Source organism: Podarcis muralis, chromosome 1, assembly GCF_964188315.1.
Source record: "Podarcis muralis chromosome 1, rPodMur119.hap1.1, whole genome shotgun sequence".
In the NCBI taxonomy this organism is placed as follows: Eukaryota; Metazoa; Chordata; class Lepidosauria; order Squamata; family Lacertidae; genus Podarcis; species Podarcis muralis.
In genome coordinates, this window is record NC_135655.1 from 121,327,365 (window position 1) to 121,347,982 (window position 20,618).

A 20,618-nucleotide genomic window follows, 5' to 3' on the forward strand; every position below is an offset into this window, starting at 1 on the left:
TCTCGCTTGGACTACTGCAATGCGCTCTATGTGGGGCGACCTTTGAAGGTGACCCGGAAACTACAACTAATCCAGAATGCGGCAGCTAGACTGGTGACTGGGAGCGGCCGCCGAGACCATATAGCACCAGTCTTGAAAGACCTACACTGGCTCCCAGTACGTTTCCGAGCACAATTCAAAGTGTTGGTGCTGACCTTGAAAGCCCTAAACAGCCTCGGTCCAGTATACCTGAAGGAGCGCCTCCACCCCCATTGTTCTGCCCGGACACTGAGGTCCAGCGCCGAGGGCCTTCTGGGGGGTTCCCTCACTGCGAGAAGCCAAGTTACAGGGAACCAGGCAGAGGGCCTTCTCGGTAGTGGCGCCCGCCCTGTGGAATGCCCTCCCACCAGATGTCAAAGAGAAAAATGACTACCAAACCTTTAGAAGACATCTAAAGGCAGCCCTGTTTAGGGAAACTTTTAATGTTTAATAAGTTATTGTATTTTAGGGTTTTGTTGGAAGCCGCCCAGAGTGGCTGGGGGGACCCAGCCAGATGGGCGGGGTATAAATAATAAATGATGATGATGATGATGATGATGACTGGTAGTTATTATGACTGAAGAGGAGACCTCTCCAGAGCCTTTCCTACTAATGGTGTGGTCTCATCCACACTCAAACAATGGTGAAGAAGGTGTTTCTAGAAGCATTTGTTGATTTCATTGTTGGCTGCTGCAAAATGATTGGAGAAGAAAACGCCACTTCAAAGCGAAAGCCTATAGCTACTGCAGCTGAGCTTAAGTAGGTTCAGGGGTACTGCAGCTCTGACGCATCATTTCTCTCAGTTTCAGATCTAACCACATTTCAAACTGACAAGCAAATGGTCTTGCTGAGTTGCAGTGTAAATTTCTCTGTTCAACAGAAGGCATCGTGTCTTAACAGCCCCATGCAGTATGTATTGGAAGTAGTATCATACCACTTTAACAGCCATGGGAATCCTGGGAAATGTAGTTTGTTAAGGATGCTGAGAGTTGTTAAGTGACCCCTATTTCCTCACAGAGCAACAATTCCCAGAGTTCCATGGGAAGAAGGATTGACTGTTAACCCTCTCTGAGGACTGTAGCTGTTAGGCTGTTGTGACTATTTTCAATGTCTTTTCCACCAGTCTATTTTAAAAAAAGAGAGAACGTAGTAACCATAACATTTCCCTTGTCACTTTTTTTAAACTGAGAAAACAAAACAAACAAACAAAAATCCATTGAAAAGTGAACCAAAATTGCTAAGAGCTTAAGACTAGGAACAGCATTATTAAGATTCACTTTGCCTACTCTGTAGACTGATAAAAGGAGAAAAGAGGAATGCTTTGGGGAGATAATTGGTTTCATGTATCACATTCCTGAATATATCCTTGAGATTATTTAGTCACAGTTATGATGAAATATGATTTTTAAAACACAGGAAATGCACTGAGATTATGAAAAGCTATTGTGATGTTAGTTTGGGTGCATATGAACATCTCATTTTTAAAATATATGATTGCAGTGTTCACATTTTTCCATTTAGGGAGATCTATGTAATGAGATCCTGTTCATTATGAAAAAAGATAGGAAGGAACCATTTTCATTCATATTACTTGTTTCAATAATGCATTCCCACCAAGATCTGATTGGATAGCATTGTATACAATTATCTTACCTGGATAAAAACATGGTCTAAAAGCAGTAACTGCAGCAGAGGGAAATTATTATTTCATGTTATGAATATTTAAAATACAATTTATTTTCTAAAAGAGGGTAATTCCCAGCTTTATTCAAATACATAGAACAGCAAATATTATTACCTCATTAAATAAATACAAGAAATAAAATGCACTTAGGGGAAAAACACATTTTTTTCTTTAAAAAAAGAGAAGATAACATGTGGGTGGTAGAATAAATGGTTTTATTCTGCTGTGAAATCAAAGTTCCGTTTTCAATTTTTAAAAACCCAATATGTGAATTGCAACTTCAGATATTTATATGTCTCCATAGATGAGAAAAGACATCTGCATTTCTTATTCCAATATATTCTCTCTGAAAGATGACATCAATTAGGAATCATCATGTGAAATTATATCTCAGGTCTTTCGAATCTGAACTGAAAAGCATGGAACATAGTATACTGGAGTCACTTTCCATTGTGTGTTTGTTTGCTGCATTTGAGAGGAAGTTCCACGAGCAGCAATTCACAGGATCTATTTTCTCATTAGATGAGAATACTGGTGCCAATGCCGTTTCTTTGATGTGTGCTTTTCATTTTACACTGCAAGCTATCTTTGCACATGTTACAAGCATTCATGTGAAAATGGGTGCAATTGTTGATTCCCCCAATAGAATTTTTTATTGATTTTAAGTAAGCAAGAACAGTTCAAATATTGCAAACATTCCAAGCCTCAGATGTAACTAGTAGACATTTCGCTTACGTAGATCATATATTGAGTGCCCAATCATATAGACAACTCTAAATAAAATATCTAGGTAAGCTATTGATTAACATCCTGCTGCCTTGTGCACACAGATGCACAAACTACATACTCATTGATCAATCCTATTGCCCCCCCCCCAGTCTACCTGAGAAACTTAGCATGTGAAGAGATTTGAGCTGGTTGTTCCAGCTCAACTGTATGGCTGAACTTTTGCCACTTTGTAACTAGCCTAAGTATTACTTCCTATGCAACTTTTCTGAAGCGCATGAACCAGACCTTTGAAGAGTTTGTAAGTAAGCCATTCCCCCCCCCCCCTCTGTGGGAAGTGAGAAACTTTGGAGGGAACTTTGAAGAGCATATTTCAAAGGTCTAAAATTCCTATACTTCCACAATTTACTTTGCTGTATATTTTGTGACTTTAAATTACTGTACTGCTGGGGTTCTCTAGCCAAGAGTACTTGTCCCAAAGTTGGATCTTGGCCTCCAGGGAATCCTTCCTGCCTTCCTTCCTTCCTTCCTTCCTTCAACAACCAACCAACCTGCTTTTCTCTATGTCACACAGACAAATGCAGAAGAGTGGTTTCACCCCTCATCTGCATCAGTAGATGTCTAGCAACTATCAGTTGCCATCATGGTCCTGTTACCATAAAGCACCAATGCTGCAGCAAGCAAAGGCTCCAGCAGCTCAGTCTGCTGCTTGTGGCTGGAAAGCCAGACAGGATGTTTGTGACTGTTGCCATGGAAACAAAGGGGCAGTCCATTCTGTATTGAGCACCGGATGTTAGCTCAGTGTGTGTGTCATATGACCCGTACTAGATGTACATGGGTGGAGTTTCTTCTTGCTGTTGTTGAGTGCAGACATGTTTTTCTGTACTGATATAAGAGACAGAAATAAAAGATGTAAATAGTTTTCTGTCTGCTTCTTTCCCCTCCCTGGGGGACACCAAAGGGGAGAGAGGAAGAACGGTGTGTTCCTCTCACACATCTGAGAAGAATCGCCGGGACCTCGCCTGCTTATCAGCAGAGGGAGACGCGGGGAGGTCGACAGGAATATCTGCCGGTGCCTACGCTATGGCACATTCCTCTGACCGGGCAGAATTCCAACAGTGGTAGCAGAGGATGGTTGCGATTCATCGGACATCTGCATGAGAGGCTGGTGAATTGTCCTCCATTGCTCCATGGAAACCTGTTGTGAGAGGCTGATCCTCTGCAGCCAGAAGCTGACCAGAAGAAGCTGACAGCCAAGCCACGATGCCCAAGGTATGGGATTTATGTATGGGCTTGAAAGTGTGAATGCAGATTGATTCATTCTCTGCTTCACGGAGAGCGTGTGTGGGAAAGCAGCTCCAACTTAGAAGAGGCCTGCATTCCAAGCATTTTTGTGGTTTCCTGTCCGAGGAGAAATATGCGCTGTTGCTAAGCGACGTCCTTCAGTGAAGGAGGACTGGAAAGTTATATCGAGAGGGCTGGACAGTCAGTCTATGCCTCAGAGAGGCGAAAACAAAGTTTTGTTATGACTAGGTCCTCACGAACTGGTGGAAGGGACTTTCCAACACAGCCAGTGTCAGAACTGCCAGGTGTCCAGAGTGTAAACAAGCCAGCTATTGGATTTTAGAGGCTTGTGTTTTAGAGTCAATGCAAGGACTCAAAATGGATGCTAAGAAGGGGGGAGGCCTGCCTTCTCCACCCCTCCTGACCAATGACAATTATTCATCTTGGTCTGTAAAGATCAAGGCCCTGTTGCAGAATCAGAGACTGTTTGGGGTGATTGAGAACCCCATTCCTGCAGCACCAACGCGTGCTTGGGAGTCACAGAATGTGAAGGCTAGGACTGCTATAATTCTGTGCGTCTCAGATGATCAATTGGTGCATATCCAGCATTTGGAACATGCGCAAGAGGTTTGGGATACACTGCGTACAACGCATCAGAGAGATGCCGGTTCTTCAGCGTTGCTGTATTTTGAGAAGTTGACCAATCTGAGATTAGCGCCTGATGGAGATGTTCAAGCGCACCTGACAGAAATGAAGTTTCTGCGTCAACAGATGGTGGAACGCAATTTTCGTCTACAGGAGGAAGTGTTTTGCTTCATGATGATAAACAGCCTGAATCGGACTTACAAATCCGTTGCCAGTCAGCTTGGTTCCCTACCGGCGGCTCAGTTAACCGCGGAAAGAGTCTGTGCGGTGGTCCTTAACGAACACGACAGACTTGCTGCACTGGAAGTGAAAGACAGGGGGAGGCAAGAACAGAGTTCAAATCTTCCCACTGCTGATGCTACTGGAGAGCATGCTGTAGCATTGAGCGCCGTCCGATGCTACAATTGTGGACAGACTGGGCATCTACAACGGAACTGTAAGAAGCCGCGACAGTCAAAAGGAGCCAAGAACAGCTCTACGAAGCCTGAGGCGTCAAGCAAAAGCCGTACCAAGTGCGAGGTGAAACCTGCAAAGGCTATGATGGCGAAAGGAACCACGCCAGATGTTGGGAACGCATTCATAATTGACACGGGTGCAACGAAGCATCTCTGCCCACACAGACAACTGTTTTCGACGTTGAAGAAGCAAAGCTTCACTGTGAAACAAGCCAACGGTCAAGAACTGGAAGCGACCGGGATTGGAACTGTGTATCTTGAGAGTCTGAACTTGACTATAAGCGATGTTTACCTGGTTCCAGAACTGAGATATAGTCTGCTGAGTGCTTCACAGATTGCTAAGAAAGGGCTAAAACTGTACTATGATGCTAAAAGATGCAAGATCTACAAAGATGGAGAACTGTTTCTTACTGCCAAAGAGAAAGATGGACTGTATTTGTTGACTTTTGATCAAAGTGATTACATGAAATGTAATACTTTTGATTTTAACGAAATTTCTCTTGCAGATCTGACCAACAAGGACACCAAGAAGGTGGCTAAGAAGGTCGACAGAGCATTTCAGCGGGTGTATGCTGATGTGATTGGTCCTTTAGAACCATCTAGGGGCGGTGCAAAATATTACCTTTTGTGTGTTGATTGTTACACTAATTATTCTTGGGTTTATATGATGAAGAAACCGCAGGAAACTTTAGAAAAGTTTCAGGAGTTTTGTGACAAGGTTAAAAGTATGCATGATGCTAACATTGATTGTCTTTTCACAGATGACAAGCCAATTTTTCTGTTACAGGATTTCCAGAGGTTCCTGGATGGAAAAGGGATAAGACACAAACTTGCTAGTTCTGAAGAAGCATGGAAGAAATGTGTCTGTGTAAAAGTGAACAAAGAATTGCAGAAAGGGATGCATGCGCAATTGCTTAGTTCACATTTACCACATGAATATTGGGCCGAGTCGCTAGCGTCCTATCTTCATGTGTGGTTGAGAAAAGTCTCAACAGAGTTGGGATGTTCTCCTTTTGAGAAGCTGTTTAATAGAAAACCTTCTGTTGCCTATTTTAAGGTTTTCGGGTCTCATGTGAGAACAGAAGCTCCAAGTGGGGTAAAGAATGCCAGAGGCATTTTTGTGGGTTATGAAAAAGGTCTCTATAGAGTAATTTTGTCTGAATCTGGTCAAGTGATTCTCACAAAATTTCTAGAGAGTGCTCCTGAACAGGAGAGAGTGATTGTTCACACTTTTCCCACAGATGATTCTGATGATGATGATGATGATGATGATGAGTTTGATCTTATTGAGTTCAGTAGTACTGATGATGACAGCGATAGCTCAGACAGCTCAGTTGTAACAGTCATTGAGAGGAAATCTCAAATAATGACTAGACCCTCAGAAGAGAAGGATGAACCACTGATTAAGCTTAGTACTGGTTCTCCAGAGAGTTCAAAGAATGAACCAGAAAGCAGAGAAGAGAAGCAACTCTTACGTAGGTCTGAGAGAGCAACGAAGGGTGTACCACCCAAGAGGCATTCAAAGGAGTTTGCTAACCTTGCATATGTTGCTGTTGTAAACGATCAAGGACAGATTGAAGCTGTGTCTGAGTCAGAGACAAAGGCACAACAGAGAGTTGTTAACCAAGGTAATGCAGAAGCACTCATTCCTTGGAAGTCACACAACCAAAGAGGTACATTGGTAAAACCAGTGGCGGGTAGTTCCAAGGGTGGAACTGAAACAACAGGGGAATGTTATAAGTATAACAACTGTTTGTTTTCTTCTCTGGATGACGCTTTGCTCGCAGCAAGCATTGATACTTTAGGGGGAGTATGTTACCATAAAGCACCAATGCTGCAGCAAGCAAAGGCTCCAGCAGCTCAGTCTGCTGCTTGTGGCTGGAAAGCCAGACAGGATGTTTGTGACTGTTGCCATGGAAACAAAGGGGCAGTCCATTCTGTATTGAGCACCGGATGTTAGCTCAGTGTGTGTGTCATATGACCCGTACTAGATGTACATGGGTGGAGTTTCTTCTTGCTGTTGTTGAGTGCAGACATGTTTTTCTGTACTGATATAAGAGACAGAAATAAAAGATGTAAATAGTTTTCTGTCTGCTTCTTTCCCCTCCCTGGGGGACACCAAAGGGGAGAGAGGAAGAACGGTGTGTTCCTCTCACACATCTGAGAAGAATCGCCGGGACCTCGCCTGCTTATCAGCAGAGGGAGACGCGGGGAGGTCGACAGGAATATCTGCCGGTGCCTACGCTATGGCACATTCCTCTGACCGGGCAGAATTCCAACAGGTCCACCAATGCTCGTTTAAGAAAACATCCATGGCCATTTGTCATGGATGCTTTAGTTTAGATCAGGGGTCGGCAACCTAAGGCTCATGGGCCACAAGTGGGCCATCGGGGTCATTTAACCGGCCCATGGACCCCCGCTGCCTGCTCGGGGAACCCCGCTGCCCGCTCGGTCAGCTCCCATGCGCCGTGCTAAACCGGTGTGGAGCAGAGCGGGGACTGCCTTCCGCGATGCTGGCCGGCTTCCCATTGGCTTCAGGAAGCCCCTGCAGCTAATGGGAAGCTGCGCAAGCCTCCTCCATGCCAGAAGGAGTGCTGGAAATAGCATCTGTGCATGCGTGTGTGTGTGCTCACATACACTCCGGCCCACCACGGCGTCTGTGGGACCGTGAACCTGCCCAAGCCACAAAAACTTTGCCAACTCCTGGTTTAGATTCCTGCATTGCTGGTCAAATCAGTTATCATCAAATGGGCACAAGATATAGGGCACAATATACAACTTGAGCATTGGGAAAAGCTGTGGAAAGTGGATTTGAAATTTACAGATTGTTCTCTTTTGAAAGAAAATTATATGAAAATGACGTGTAGATGGTAAATCATACCAGTACAAATAGCAAAAATGTACAAAACCCGGTCAAATATATGTTGGAAATGTAAAGAAAAAGAAGGTACTATGTATCATATGTGGTGGGAATGTAGAGAAGTTTAAAAAAATTGGGAAATGATATATAATTAATTGGAAAAAAAATGTTTTAAATGACATTTGTAAAGAAACCAGAAGCATTTTTGTTAGGAATTTTAGGACGAGACCTGCCAAGAAAACCAAAGAATTTATTTATGTATGCTGCAACAGTGGCAAGAGTCTTGATAGAGACTTTCCTCCCTGCAAGAGAGGGGAGTGGTTGTGGGCGGGAGCCGAGCACTGCCCCTAGCAGGGGGCGTTAGCCCCCTGCCTCCATCTCACCTGGCTGGCGCCCACGCCCCTCGGCAGGCATCCAACCAGGTGCCTGAGAGGGGGCGTGTTCAGCAGCCTTTTGCTGCGGCGCCAGCCTCTCCCCAGCCTCATTCTTCGTCGTCTCGCCGCGAGTCACCCACCCTCCACTCCCTTTGAGTTAGGGCTTAGGTCATTGGCCTTGCTATGGACCTTAGGTTGGTCGCCCTGGTTGTCTAGGGTGCCTGGTAGGAGTTTTTCCATATGGCATTAGGCTTTTTGGTTTTTTTGCCTACCTCGTAGCAATCGTCACAACTTTTGTGGTATTGGTGGGTAGGTTTTAGGCATTGGAATAATGTGTTGTGGTGTGTCGAAGAGCTAGGTGTGGCCATCGCCTATGCCTTCAATTTTTGGGTATTCCGTTAAAGGAATCTGGTGGTCGTGTATTCTGTCCGATGCCTGCTTGGCGGGAGGCCATGGCACGACCCTCGGTGACATCAGGGGAGAGCCTATAGTTGGATTAACATCAACAGGCTCCACCTACTGGTGAATAAACCCACTTGCTTGAGAGATCCAATGCCTAAGCCAATACCTTTCCACTGCTGTAATCAATAAAGTTGTGGCCTTTCCTTGCCCATTAACCTCATATAACGTGTCCTTGTGTATTCTTTCCACATCGCGGGGGTCGGGTCCTCGAACCACAACACAAGAATGGAAGAATGAGGAAATCCCAAAGAAAGAACAGTGGCAAGAAAAACTGATGAGTTATGCAGAGATGGCAAAGTTGACACAAAAACTACGTGAGAAGGACTATTGTGACTTCAAGGAAGATTGGGAACTTTTTACAAACTATTCAAAAAACAACAACAAAAGGACTTGGACTCCTTGGCAGGTTTTGAATAAAAACCCACAAATTTATTAATAGAATATATGACAGATAAAGTAATGATATGTACAATTTTTAACATGCAGAGAATAATATGTGTAAAGAAACCAGAGAGGGGAGCTGAGGGAAGTCTTTGGTGGGGGGTGGGGGAGGGATGGGGAGGGGAGGGGAGGTAAAAAGGGTGGGGCAAATAATGCAATTGATTAATTGGATTGATAATTTGTTTTGTTGAAATTGTTTAATAAAAATATATTTAGATTCCTGCATTGCAGCAACTTGAATGAGATGACACTTGGGGTCCCTTCCGACTCTTCAGTTCTGATCTCTTCCAGCCACATGCATCCATAGAGCAAGGCATTTAGCTGTTAGATATTCAGAAGCCTTGGAATTACTAATTCTTCCCTTGTCATGGCTCAATCACAGCCCTGTTACATCATGTATGCCTTGACAGAAGTCACAGAAAAGCATCAGCCGTCCATTACAATTTCTCACATACCATAAATGAGATCTACCTCTTTGATGTAAACTTCCCATGTCTCATTTGGCAGATTTGTCATATTGTCAGGACTTCAACTGACCCACGGTTTCCCAGAACTTGTTTGCCATTCAACTTTGGGGCTCGTGAATTAGGAATAGCAGAGTAGCTTATAAATATGTACCAAGTACTATTTCCATCACTAAGGGCCGCTTTAGACTGTGGCGTTTGCCCGTTCTTTTTAAAATGTCTGTACAGGGGAAAAGAAAGAGTTAATAGGTAAACCAATAGAAAAGCCAGAGGCGGAGCCTACCTGTTTATAAAAGGGCTTAGCCCAATGTTTGGGTTGGTTGGGTTTAGTTAGTTGGTTGGTTGGGAAAAGGCAGTTGGGAAAGCAGTTGGCAGACAGTTGGAATTAGAGAGACAGTTAGTGCAGCTGGTTTTTCTGTGAGGGGAGGTAGAAGAGTTAGAGACAGGATAAAAATAAGACTAAGAAAGTAAAGAGTAACAACATTTTGAATGCAATTAAAGTTTATTTGTGTCTGCAATAAACTACACTCTTCTTTGTTAACTTAAGAATGAGTTAAGTGACCGAGACTAAGTGATTTACCGGGGAGGACCTGGTTGGTGGCAGCAGATTAGTGGTGTATGGGTCAATAGTCCACGAGACGACCGGGGGCTCCATACAAACGCCACACAGACGTTCAAAATACCTCCTCCATCTTGACTCTTCTGAGGCATGTATTTGTTCATGAATTACACCAGGTTACAAGGGTCATTGCCGTGATTTCCACAACTGTGGCAATACGTTTATCGGTCACCATAATAATAGAAACTGCTTGAAGGAAGCCACATTTATATTCCTGGACAATCCCTGTCCATGGGATGTATCAGCAGAGACTGCTTGGTTCTCAAAACATATTGCATGGATGAGTTTTTTTATATATAAAAAAGTTTGAATCAGACCGATTTTCAATACAATAAGTAAACATTATAATTATAATGAGCGAGGAAGCATTAGGCATGCACCTCCTATGTAAAATAATAATAATAATAATAATAATAATAATAATAATAATAATAATAATGGAAACGCATCCTAGAAGATTGATATGTGGGTGTATTTTCATTACCAAGGCCAGATTCAAAGGAAGGAAGGTCAAAGTTCAAGAAAAAGAAGAGAAAACAAGGGAGAGAAGATGATGGAGGTGGAGAGGATCTTTGATAACTGGCTCATTGGTGTACAGAGCATTCATAGGGGTGGTCCAATTGGCTGAAATTAAGTGGAGATGAGTGGAGCCAAGTTGTTAGGGTTGGTGCTAAGAACCTAGACCATGGGTAGGCAAACTAAGGCCTAGGAGCCAGATCCGGCCCAATCGCCTTCTAAATCTGGCCGGCGGACGGTCTGGGAATCAGCATGTTTTTACATGAGTAGAATGTGTCCTTTTATTTAAAATGCATCTCTGGGTTATTTGTGGGGCCTGCCTGGCGTTTTTACATGAGTAGAATGTGTGCTTTTATTTAAAAGGTCTGAGGGACAGTGGACCGGCCCCCTGCTGAAAAAGTTTGCTGGCCCCTGGCCTAGATACTGTTTGGTGACTCTATTACAATGGACTAAAGTGAAGTCTTTTGTCAACAGAGCATCACAGGGCACTGGAGTCTTGTTAAGACACTGAGAGGCCCAGGGCAAAATGCTTATTTGAGGGGCCCTCCCTGAAATCCCACAGCACAATTCCACAGCACTTTGTGTTAGTTTCATTTCCCCCTCAGCTGGAAAAATATATATAATACTTGGGGGAAAAAACAGCTATATTTGACATCAGAATATTAACATTTTATGACTAAAGTTAAAGAAAATATTTACACAAAATGACAAGCTGCATTCAGAATATTTAAAAAGTCATCTCATCTTCTCCCCACCTAGTTTTCTTGTCAACAAATTCAGTGATGAGATTACCAAAAAATATTTCTCTCAGAAGATCCCAATCTATAGATAGAACAGATAATGATGACTGTCTTGACTGTAGCTTTGTGGAATGTAACTTATTTTTTTTAATAAAGACTAATTTGGAGAATGCCCTTTCTCCTTCAGCATTCAAAATTGGCAGAATTAGATAAAGGCAGAGAGCTATGATAGCATCTGGGGAAGCCTCAACCAGATCCTTACTGTAAATTATCTTCAAATGGCTATGTGCAGTAGTCTCCGATCCATCACACACCCCTGCAGTATTTAAGAAATGAATAAAACATTTTAGTTTAGAGGACGGAAAAATTTGCAGATCATTTGGGTAAACTCTCACAAAGGCTTCTGCATCCTTTTCCAGTGTACCATTATTTTGGGAAGAACTGTTCAGTTTTGCCAGGAATCCAAATATATTCGCAGCTTCTGTGTAAGCACGGGAGATTATCTAAGACACAGTAGTATGCTTCCACCCTAAATTTGTCTCTTCCTCTTTTGCAGTCACTTTTTTCCATCTGAGAAAACAGATTTGTGTCTCTGAAACTACAGATTCCACTTGATTACTCAGTTTCTTTGCCTCCTCTTCAAATCATTCAAAGTTGTTCTGTATATCAACCTGGACACTGAGGTCCAGCTCCGAGGACCTTCTGGCAGTTCCCTCACTGTGAGAAGTGAAGCTACAGAGAACCAGGCAGAGGACCTTCTTGGTAGTGGGGGAGGAAGACGAAGAAGAAGAGGAGGAGGAAGAATAAGAAGAAACAACGAGAGAAACAGCATCTCCCTCCCCTGACACAATATAAAGGAGCCTGGTTTTTGAACTTTTTGTGGACACAGTCAAATCTGTGAAGGACTTTATGCCAGAATACAGCATAAAATATATTTCAAATGTTTAAAATTTCTTTACCAAAGAAAATTTCTAACTTCTTAATTAACCCACCTTTCCTTTTGGAATCATTGGCAATCTTTATCAAGGCTTCCAAATTACAGTCATAATAGATGTTTGTGTAGCATCTTCTCTACAGGACTATCTTGTTTGAGACTGGTTTTTCAATGTGTTTTGGGGTATATTATTGTTATCTGTGGGTCATTGATAAGTATCACCTTGAAGTATTCTCCACCTGTGTTGGGCTATCACAGGCTTAGGGGCTAGTGTTAGCTTCCAAAACACTCACATTGCTTGTGGGGTCAGGCAAGTTCCCAGCACATGTGCAGGGTGGATGAAAGTTTCCAGCAGGTGGAAAATTGGTGCTTGGATTCCTACCAAACTCTGGTAAGGAAGCCTGTAACCAATACGAATTGTGGCCACTTCTAATCCACACCAGTCTCCGCATCGTTGTTGCTTCCAAACAACACACCTCGTTACATGTGGAGACACAATGAATACACTTCATTATATGCACTTGTTTCTGTGTTTATAAGACGGCTGCAATGGCAAAAATTTAAAACTCTTGCCGCAACGTAATTTACCAGGGATTAAATATTGTGGGGTTTCGAATAAACCATCCATTTTATTTGCCCTGATGGTGCCAAGCAAACCTTCCATGCTCTCTCCTTTGGAAAACAAATTGCGTTCAAAGCTATCAGATTAATGACGCTTATAAATAAATAAGAATCTTCCATTTACTGTTAATAGAAGACCAGCTGGCATCCCACTGTTCAGCCGGAGGGGCAGGAGGTGCCGACAGAGATTGGTGATAGGTTGCCGAGTCATTTTTCATTTCCTCGCTGCTGCAGAATGCTTGCAAACGCTGCGATGCATAGATCTCTTCCTGAATGTTAGTTATCACACTTGCCTAACAGAGAAATAAGTAATTAAAGTTTAATATGCAGCATTTAGACTATCTACATCTCTCTGGAGGCTACTCAAAGAAAATTTGGAAAGAATGAAGCCAGGGTTTGTGTGTGTGTGTGTGTTTAAATAAACCTATTTGATACCCAATTCTAATCTCGTCAGGTTTGTATGGGAAATTGAATAGGAACCTCAAGGGGCGGGAGTCGCGTGGTTCCAGTACGTTTCTGCTTAATTAAACAGGACACATGGAAAATTGTATACTTGCTCAGTGGAAAATCTGTAGTTTTCATTGATTCAACATGGGAGATAACCAGGTTTGCACCGGTGGCTCTGACTACAAGATGTATTTATCTAGAGGAAGATATGCAACATTTTGGACCTTACTTGCTTATGTAACCTGGAGCTACTTCAGTTAAGTAGATTTGGCTTCATTTCTGTGTTTTGCATCTGTTCAGTATTGAATTATTATGTACAACTGTACAACTTTCCCTCTACTGAGCCATCACAGCCTACCAACTATGACAGGGAGCCCACCATTGGTTTAATAAACCTGCTGCCCTCCCCACACCAGTCTAGGACTGCAAAATCTAGGGTGGGGTCAAGAGTATGACCTATATGTTGTATTTTGTTTGGTAGGTCATGCAGACCTGTGCTTCAAGTGAGTTTTCTATTTTTATTTTTTTTTTGAAATAATTTTTATTGGTTTTACAAAATAAATCACACAATTAACGTGTGTTTTTTTTAAAAAATATTAAACCTAAAACAAGATTCTTCCAAATCTTAGGACTTCCCTCCTCAGGTCCTTTAAATATCTTAGTCAACTGCATACTATAGTTCATCCAAATGACAGTCCTCCAATATGTCCAAAGTCTTTGTAACGTTGCAAGAGTTATTCAAAGCCTGCCAGAGAGTTCAAGTGTTTACAGTGTTCTTTTAAATACAATTTATATTTGTCCCATTCTCTATTGAAGTTTTGATCCTCCTGATTTCTGATTTTCCCAGTCAGTCTAGCCATCTCTGCATAAGCAAGTAGTTTCATTTGCCAATCCGCCTTTGTCGGCATATTCTCCTTTTTCTATCACTGTGCAAGCAGCATCCTTGCAGCTGTAGTCACGTACATGAACAGTCTTCTCAAATTCTTCGGTATATCTGCACCTAAAATTCCTAAGAGAAAGGCTTCTGGTCTTTTGACAAAAGTTATTTTAAACATTTTTAAAAATTCATTATATATCATTTCCCATACTTATATTTTTTACCATTCCACCACATATGATAAAAAGTGCCCTCTTTTCCCTGACATTTCCAGCAGTGAGTTTTCTAGGATAAAAAAATTAGAAAACGTTCTGAGAAAAATTGTAATTGTGTATGAATTTTCTTGCAGATCAGTGCAGATATCTGTTAGGACAAACTTATGAAGACATGCAAAATTGATATAGAAAGGAAATACGCTGGCCCATCCAACCCCAATATGAACATGGTAACTTTGCCTATGTCATAGGAACATCAGTGGAAATGTTCATGAAATGTCTTATCAATACTGATACGGATGTATTTCATATACAGTGGTACCTCGCAAGACGAAATTAATTCGTTCCACGAGTTTTTTCTTCTTGCGAGTTTTTTGTCTTGCGAAGCACGGTTTCCCATAGGAATGCATTGAAAATCCCCCCTTTTTTAGGGGGGACCCCAAAGTTGTTGGCCACCTCAGCTACAACACAGGAGCCCAAGGCGGCAGCGGTGGCAGCAGAGCAAGGCCAGGGCTGAGCGCCTGGGGGTGGGGTGGGCAAGCAGAGCCCAGCACAACAACAGTTGTGCCCAAGGCTCATGTGAGCAGCATGTGCTGGGCAGGCCTCTCGACAGCCCGCCAATCCCAGGTGCACAGGAGGGCGGAGCTCGCCTACAGCAGAAGAGCTGTGGTACTCTGGTGGGCTCTTCTCCACTAGGCAGCAGCTGTCGGCTATTCCCAATCCCTGGACTCCAAATCTCGACCCCAGACTCTCGACCTGGCGCCCCTGTGATCCCAGTGCCCAGGTGCCCTGCACCCCTAGCACCTATGGCTAAGACGGCCCTGTCAGTAACAACAACCCTGTAAGGCAGGTAAATGGGAGAGGGACGAAGTGAGAGGCTTTCCTATAACCACCAAACAAGTCCATTCCAGAGGAGAAACTTGAACGGGAGGTTTCCTTGCTCATTGCCCTTAGCTATAATATTACGCTGTCTTCCTACAGCAAGACAACACTGTATTGCAAGACGCACGCAGTGTAAGGGTGGTCCCTCATCCTATTCATGATTAATAAAAATTTGCATAAAGAGTAGAAATGCTGATTGATTTCTAAGGTTGTAGTCAAGGGTGCGGAAATCGCACAGCCCAGCCACTTTGCTTTCCCAACCTTAAATAAATTCAATGGCACTATTCTTTCCTTTAGCGCCACCACAATGCTATTATACATGTGGCGCATTACATGATGAAGTGTTCTTCAGATAAAGGCACTGCAGGTGTTGGAGCTTAATGGGTTGTTCATGTACTAGAATTCAGTCATAAACCAGAAGAGGAAAAAAAGGTGCTGTGCCGGGGAGGGGAGCTGTTGATGAAGCAAAATGCTGAGCTCAGTATTATAACACTGTGTTGAATTGATGATCTTTGTGCTTTGCTATTTAGAGTGCCAGTTTCCAGAGTTAACAGTGCAGCTGGCGGCTGACCTCTTATTCACCAGCATCCTCGACTAGATACAAACAGTGCTGCTGCCTTCTCCATGAAATAAATTCTGAAAATGACATTGTCTGTTCTTCTTTGGCGATCACTCGTAACCGAGTAGGATTGTCTTCCATAAACACGGTTTTAACAGTGAGTCTGTAAGTGACCGCGGAGGCCAATTCTGGATCCACACATCCTTCCACAGTGGGGACATAGGTTTCTGGGTAGGAGTTGATCATAGTGAGGGTTTGCCAAGCATGCATTCCTCTTAGCACGTTTCTCCCTTTCATCCTGAGTTTGAGCGTCTTCAAAGCCTATGACACCTTTGGTAAAGGCTGCTCTCCAATTGGAGCACTCTCAGGCCAGTGTTTCCCAGTTGTTGGTGCTTATATTACTTTTTTAAAAAAAGATTTGCCTTGAGAGAGTCTTTAAACCTCTTTTGTTGACCACCAGCATTATGCTTTCCATTTCTAAGTTCGGAATAGAGTAGCTGCTTTGGAAGACGGTGATCAGGCATCCTCACAACATGACCAGTCCAACGATGCTGATGTTGAAGAATCATTGCTTCGACACTGGTGATCTTTGCTTCTTCCAATACATTGTCCTTAGTTCACCTGTCTTCTCAAGTGATGTGTAAAAATTTTCAGTGCTACCGTTGATGGAATCTTTCAAGGATAGCAATGTACTCACATGCATTAAGTTGTCAAATTGTAACCCCCCCGCCAAAAAAAGCCCCCGTCACTGGAGCAAGAGTAGCAGTTTGATGAGGTTTTCTTTCTTGGTTGTAAGGCAGACCCTAGTGACATAATAATAATAATAATAATAATAATAATAATAATAATAATAATAATAATAATGTTATTACTTGTACTCTGCCTATCTGACTGGGCTGCCCCGGCCACTTGGGGAGGCTTCCAACCAATATAAAAGCATGCTAAAATGCCAAACATTAAAAACCTCCCTATAAAGGGCTGCCTTCAGATGTCTTCTAAAAGCTGTATAATTATATATCTCCTTGACAACTGGTTTTTGGGCATTCCACAGGGCGAGTGCCACCAGCCTTAGCCAGTATGGCCAATGGTCAGGGTTGATGGGAGACAGGACTTGTCCATACGTTCTGCTTTTCTCATGCCTTGAAAGCATGGAGCTGAGTTGTTTTCTGCTTGTCTCGTACTTTCCAAGAGATTTTGCCTTTGTCCCACCACTTTCTCCTGGAAAACCCAATTTCCATTTGCTCCAATTTGGCACTAAACGATGAATTACCCCTAGGGAAATTGGCAGAGCAATTGGTGTGGATGAGCCCCTAGTCCAACAATATATGGAGGGGCATCTAGGTCCCTCATCCCTGCTCTTTCCACTATACCAGCGGTGTCCAACCAGTTGACCGTGATCGACAGGTAGATCGCCTGGGTGATCCTGGCCAATCGTGGGCTAGTGTATTGTTCCCACCTCCCTTCCCCAGCACTTGTTCTCTCATTCAGCACCGTGGCAACAGTGAGAGTTGTGGAACATGGAAAGTGAAAGTAATATTGGATGTAGCGCTGTGTGCAATTACCAGTGCTGTACTTTATGGTGATCGTTTCTTGTTTATCTCCCCCAAGTAAAAGCTCAACCACTTTGTTGCCCCTATCCACCCAAAAAAGCTCAACAACTCTGGCCGCCCCCCAAAAAAAGCTCAGCAAATCTTGGCAAACCTCCCCCCCAAAAAAAAACCCCACATGTGCATCCTCCCTCCAATGACAATGTGTAGATCACTGCCAGTTATTTATACTGGGAGTAGATCACAACCTCTTATGTGTTGGACTTGCCTGCACTATACAACTGGTAACCAACAAGGTGCCTTCTAGATGCTGTAATTCAATTCCCATCTTCCTCAACCAGCAAGGGCAAGGTTCAGGGATGATGGGAATTGTAGTCTACTAACAGCTGGAGTAGGGATGTGGGTGGTACTGTGGTCTAAACCACTGAGCCTTGGGCTTGCCGATCGAAAGGTTGGTGGTTCAAATCCCCACGACAGGGTGAGCTCCCATTGCTCAGTCCCTGCTCCTGCCAACCTAGCAGTTGGAAAGCACCTCAAAGTGCAAGTAGATAAATAGGTACCACTCCGGCGGGAAGGTAAACAGAGTGGTTTCCGTGTGTTGGTCTGGTGTCGGTGTTCTATTGCACCAGAAGCGGCTTAGTCATGCTGGCCACATGACCCGGAAAAACTGTCTGCGGAGCGGACAAACGCCGTCTCCCTCAGCCTGTAAAGTGAGATGAGCGCCTAACCTATGTACTATTTATATACAAGATAGATAATTAAATTGTTTTGCGGGTGTCAAGTCTGATAAAATCCACGAGTCTTTGTTACTCAAGTAGCCTCTGGTCTGTTTTTGCAGAGATCCATTTTCACAAACGGCTCCCGTTCTCCCATTTAGCACTGCAACCTCAACATCTTGTCAGATTCATTTATTCCTATTGGCAAGCCGGTTAAAGGCTTGTAACAGGGTGAAGACCTTTTGCGGACCCCGTGGGCTAGTGAGGGCAGACCCCTGAAAAAGATAGAAAAAAGGAGGCGTCAGATTAATTGGGGGTAGATGCAACAAAACGGTGCCATCTCGGCCATCAGGGATTTGAAAAGGAGTTCAATAGAGAGAGAAGCTGAAGGAAACTTAATGAGCTGCATGGAGACCAAATGCTCCAAATCTCCTCAAAAGGGATCGAGGCTAGATGGAAGGGCAGAAACATATCAGCTAATTCATTGACCAACCTCTCTTGTAGTTTCTGGATAGCGTCTTCATAACTAGAATCCACTTTCAAAGTTTGGGGGACCATGTGTGCAGTGAAAACTGTCCACTCTATAGTTCATATCCTTAACTATGCTTCCATAGTATGTGGCCCTCCCCAAGCCATTTCTATAAAGGTAAAGGGACCCCTGACCATTAAATCCAGTTGCAGACGACTCTGGGGTTGCGGTGCTCATCTCGCTTTATTGGCCGAGGGAGCCGGCGTACAGCTTCCGGGTCATGTGGCCAGCATGACTAAGCCACTTCTGGCGAACCAGAGCAGCACACGGAAACGCCGTTTACCTTCCCACCAGAGCGGTACCTATTTATCTACTTGCACTTGACATGCTTTTGAACTGCTAGGTTGGCAGGAGCTGGGACCAAGCAACAGGAGCTCATCCCGTCGCGTGGATTTGAACTGCCGACCTTCTGATCGGCAAGCCCTAGGCTCTGTGGCTTAGACCACAGCGCTACCCGCGTTTTTCTGGTGGTACTCAAGGGTATGCAGTGCCCACACCTTTCCCCATCCCCCGAAGAATAGCATTGTCTATACCTGTTACTTAGACTGCGATAACTTAGATGAAATTGCTATAAGCTGATGGACCCAAGTCTACAAGTATGTCAGCAAAGGGATTTTACCATCAAATTACATTTTACTCGTACTAGAAAACAAGACATGGGTTATGTCAGAGGATTTGATCCACATTCTTAAACCCAGGGCTTTTTCTTTTTTCCCCAGCCGGAACTTGGCAGAACTCAGTTCTGGCACCTCTCTGGTGGGTACCATTGCCATTATAAGAGAACAAGAAAGGTGTTCATGGTGAGATCCGGCACCTCCTTTTCAAGAACCCTGACCATTAGGTCCAGTCGTGACTGACTCTGGGGTTGTGGCGCTCATGTCGCTTTATTGGCCGAGGGAGCCGGTTGCTAGGTTGGCAGGAGCTGGGACCAAACAACGGGAGCTCACCCCATAGCAGGGATTCGAACCGCTGACTTTCTGATCCGCAAGTCCTAGGCTCTGTGGTTTAACCCACAGCGCCACCCACGTCCCTTCTAGAAAAATAGCACTGCTTAAACCTAAATTCTAATTTAGGGTTTAGAATTCAAAATTAGGATTTAGAAGTTTAAAAAGCCTTTCTCACTGCTGTGGAAATCCATAGCAGTGCATGTCAACGTCTGGCCTCCGCACCCAGAATTATTCTCTGAGAATAAGCATCTCCTTGGCAGTAGGAAGCTGGAAGGTGGAGCTGAATGGCTAGCCAGCAGCTGCTGATGGGAACTGGACCCTGCAATCGGTGGTGAAGGTGCATGCTCTGGCACCAGGGGCGGAGAGCAGGCGGGAGTGTAGCTGGCGCGCGTCCCGGGGGGGTATGGTACACCGCCCCACGGGGAGTGGCGTGCGTCCCGGGGCATGGCATGCCGTCTGTGGGGGCGTGGCATGCGTCACACGGGGGTGGCGCGGTGCATGGCTGCCCCCCCCACTATGGTACCCCCCTCCTTGATGGTGCTGGGGGTGGTGCGCTCCCCCCTCCCCCCATTTCTCCGCCAGTGCCTGCAATGAGTGAGTGGGTAGCAGGCTGGGCCTGGGAGGGGTCACGATGAGTCTTGGGGCCCATAGTGTCAGATCTGCCAGGATCCACTGCCAATGATGCTCTCTTCCGGGGTGCGTGTTCTGGGTTCCCCATAAACACAGCTGTGGCCAACATCTTAGTTTTTCCAAAATGCAATGCCCTGGATGTTTTGTCAATCCATTACATTGTGGGTAAACAAAACAAAACAAAACCTGGTGCTGACTTCAAAACATGACAGCCATCATGCTTTGTCATGTGTGTTGTTGTTTTTACCCAAAATGCCATGGGACAATAGAACTTCTGGAGCACCATATTTGGGGGAAATCACAATGCTGACCACAGTCATGGCTGCTTGGGATTCATCAGATCATACACTGCCAATGAACCCCACCATCCTGGAGTCGGTCTGGAATGTACCCATACAGAAAATCTGCCAAGGGCTACACAGCATT